This window comes from Triticum urartu, chromosome 4A (genome assembly GCF_056163025.1).
Source record: "Triticum urartu cultivar PI428250 chromosome 4A, HENAU_Tu73, whole genome shotgun sequence".
Lineage (NCBI taxonomy): Eukaryota > Viridiplantae > Streptophyta > Magnoliopsida > Poales > Poaceae > Triticum > Triticum urartu.
In genome coordinates, this window is record NC_141876.1 from 551,115,753 (window position 1) to 551,119,880 (window position 4,128).

The window sequence follows — 4,128 nt, forward strand, 5'->3', positions numbered from 1 at the left end:
TCTTCGACACATGGGGGGGGTCGAGAACGTCGGACATTCATGAGAGAGGCGAGGAAGAAGGGGAAGAAGAGGGAGAAGAAGAGGAGAGGAAGAAGAGGAAGCCTTCTCCTCTATTCTTTCTTCTCTTCTTTTTACTTCTTCTTCCTATATGTATTAGTTTTTTTATTTAGGTTGTTAATTAGTAGATATTAATTTTGTTCATATATGTATGGATGCATGTGATATGTATGTATGTACGTATCGCGTATGTCGTTGTCGATATACCCCCTACCCGATAACTTCGACATGAGGGGGTCGAGAGGGGGTCTAGGGTCGCCGAGGGGTCGAGGGTCGTCGAACATGACAGGAAGAAGAGGATAAAAAAAGAAGAGGAAGAAGAAGAAAAAAGAGGAGAAGAAAGAATAGAGGAGTTCTTCTCCTCTATTCTTTCTTCTCTTTTTTTCTTCTTCTTCCTCTTTTTTTATTGGGAATGAGGGTCGTCGAGGGTCGCCGAGCGGTAGAGGAAACCCTAAATAGAAAGTATCGTCGGTGTGAGATACATGTACCGTCGGTGTCGGGCACTACATCCACGTCCCACAAGTGGCGCGGGCTTCGACGCCCACGTCACTTGTGGGACGTGGATGTAGTGTCCGACACCGACGGCCACATGTATCTCACACCCACGATATTTGCTATTTAGGGTTTCCTCTACCGCTCGGCAACCCTGACCCTCGACGATCCTCATTCGCGATAAAATAAAGAGGAAGAAGAAGAAAAAAAAAGAGAAGAAGAGGAAGAAGAAAAAAAAGAGAGAAGAAGAACTAATATTAATTAGTGGCCTCGACGCTGCTTCTCTATGGTTTGGGGTGGCCTCGACGACCCTCTTTTTTTTCTTCTTCCTCTTTATTTTATCGGAAACGAGGGTCGTCAAGGGTCAGGGTCGCCGAATGGTAGAGGAAACCCTAAATAGAAAGTATCGTCGGTGTGAGATACATGTGGCTGTCAGTGTCGGACACTACATCCACATCCCACAAGTGGCGCGGGCTTCGACGCCCACGTCACTTGTGGGACGTGGATGTAGTGTCCGACACCGACGGCCACATGTATCTCACACCCACGATACTTGCTATTTAGGGTTTCCTCTACCGCTCGGTGACCCTCGACGACCCTCGTTCCCGACAAAAAAAAGAGGAAGAAGAAGAAAAAAAGAGGAGAAGAAAGAATAGAGGAGTGAAAAAAAGAGGAGAAGAAAGAATAGAGGAGTTCTTACTCCTCTATTCTTTCTTCTCCTCTTTTTTTCTTCTTCCTCTTCTTTTTTTATCCTTGAAGCGTTGTCGAGGCCACCCCAACCCCTAGAGAAGCAGCGTCGAGGCCACCCCAAACCCTAGAGAAGCAGCGTCGAGGCCACTAATTAATATTAGTTCTACGTTTGCCACTAATATATCCATCTATCATGTTTGAATAATAATTGCCATGTTGTCAATATTTGTAGAAACTATGGACACCGCCCGAGACGAAGTACAAGAAGAGTTGTTGGGGGACATAATCGCACGAGGAAGTGATGTCGTCGTCTCGTTGTTTCTCAACGACACCGATGGTCTGGAAGCAGCTGGCTATGATTATAATGGCTCCGGTGACCTAATGCTGGTGCAAGAAGGAGACCGTGAGGACGGCTCCGGTGACCCAATGCCGGTGCAAGGAGACCGTGATGACGTCTCCGGTGACCGAACCGAGTCGGGACAGGTATATATATTAGTTAACCTTCTGCTGACTAGCTAATTGATGCATTCGTTGTTCTCGTATGTACACATATTAATTAAGTCTTTGTTCTTTTATATAGCCCTCCGGATCGAGCACAACTTCGGTAAAGAGACGAGGCCCGAAGAAAAAGTTAAGCTCGGGAGAAAAGTTTGAGATCATAGCAATCGCGCCCGACGGCCAACCGATTGAACCCCTCTGGACAAAGAGCGCATTTGTTGCTCAGTGCAGGGTTTTGGTTAGGGACAAGATCCCGATCAGCATCCAGCAATGGTTAAAGCCGGCTACAGAAGACCCTGAGGTGTCTTATGTCAATGATATGCAGAAAAAATGATCTTTGGACTGAGCTGAAGTCAAATTTCACCCTACCGCCAGAGGATGATCCAGAGAAGCCAGTTAAAGAGCAATTAATCAAGTCTTTTGCTCTGAAGAGGATGGCAGAACTATTCAAGAGGTGGAAGAAAGAGCTGAATAAGTTTGTCAAAAATAAAGAGACACCAGAATTCAAGGGCAGATATGAGAAGATCAGAGATCACTGGCCCGCATTTGTGGCCCACAAGACATCGGAAAAGAGTAAGAAGATGTCGGCGACAAACAAGCAAAATGCTGCAAAGAAGAAGCATCACCATCGCTCGGGGTCAGGTGGCTACCTCGTAGCCCGGCCTAAGTGGGCCAAGACTGAGAATGATCTGGTTGATAAAGGGATCGAACTAGAGACAATTAACTGGCTAGACCGTTGCCGGACTTGGTTCTTCGGGGCTGGCGGAACCTTGGACCCTGTAACAGGGAAGTGCATTTGGACGAACGATCAAATGGACATACCAGTCAGGAAGCTTCAGCAGTATATCGAAGCAGCGTAGCAAGGGACGTTCTTTCTAGATAGAGAGAACAATGAGCTCACAATGGCCCTCGGGAATCCTGAGCACCCTGGATGGACACGAGGCACGCCAGGCTCCATTCCGTGGAAGGTTGGGTTTTCGGACGCAGGCGGTTACAAATCCCAGGAGAGGAGGAAAAAATTGCAGCAGACCCAAATGCAGGCGCTGCAAGCAAGGATACAAGTGATAGAGGAACGAGAAGCAAATCACAGCAAACGTACTGCCGAAGCTTCCCCCAAAGCTACCCCGCCTTCTCAGCGGAGAAGCAGCGTGGCTTCCACAGAGTTGCTTCAGCCGGAGCATGCCTTGACGGCTCCCGCCAGCTATCCCGTGGATGCTATCACGGAGTCTCAAAATTGCCACCTTATGACGCAATGGATGATTTTGAATGTCAAGGCGGCTGTTGGCTCTATTTATCCTACTGAACCCGGCACAACTTTTCACTGCCGGCCGATTCCAGAAGGATATGCTAGGGTGATGGTGGATGAAATAACGGAGGGATTTGAGGACCTCCAACTTGACCACCCTATCGGTGAAGGGGAGACTAGGCTGGGGTCTGCTCTGAAGACTCCATGCCTATGGTGGAAGGAGCTCATCAACCTTCCGAACTGGACGCCTCAGCCTCCTCCTCCTCCTCCGGCAAGTCAGGGCACTCCGCCTCCTCCACCGCCTCCTCCTCCGGCGAGTCAGGGCACCCCGCCTCCTCCATCGCCTCCTCCTCCGGCGAGTGACGATCAGGGCACTCGACCGGCTCCTTCTCCGGCGCGTGGCGGCACTCCGCCTCCTTCTCTGCCTGCGTCGACGCGCCCGAGCAGCCAGCCTCCTCCTTCTCCGCCTCGTCAGCAAGGGCGGAAGAGACCTGCCGCCGCTCCGGCTGCTCCGGCGCGTCGTAGTCCTTCTCCTCCGCCTCGTAAGCAAGTAAAGAAGACAACCGCTCCGTCTGCTCTGCCGGCGTCTAGCAGTACAGCCAGAGGCGGGTGGAAATACAGATTCGGTCCTTCTCTGAAGACTCGAGAGAAGTTACCATACGAGAGGACCCCGAAAGAGAACGCCGAGATCGCACGAGAAGAAGTGAGAAACTACTTTGAAGGGGTGAAAGCAAAGAAACATCCACCTCCAGAGGAGAAGGTAGATCTGGTGAAAGCGAAGCGCACTCTGGCTGCCCTGACAAAACCACCCAAGTCTCCGCCGAAAGGAAACTATGAGCGCATTATTGGAAAGGAATTTGCCGAAGCAGAGCGGTCGGGAAGTACTATCAGTGATCAAAGGTTGAAAGAACGACGAGCTGGGAAACAAATTGCCCAGCTCGGCGAACAAGCGAAGCAATCGTGCCCCCCGCTCAAGGTGCCTAGCGACAACGTCGCTAACGATCCGAGGATGGTGCCCGGTTATAGAAATCTTGGCGATTACCTGCCTGACGATGTACATTATGATTTCATGGAGGTGCAGATACAAAGATACGAGTACGGGAAGCCTCTCGTCAAAGATGAAAGATCTCTATCAACGATGATGC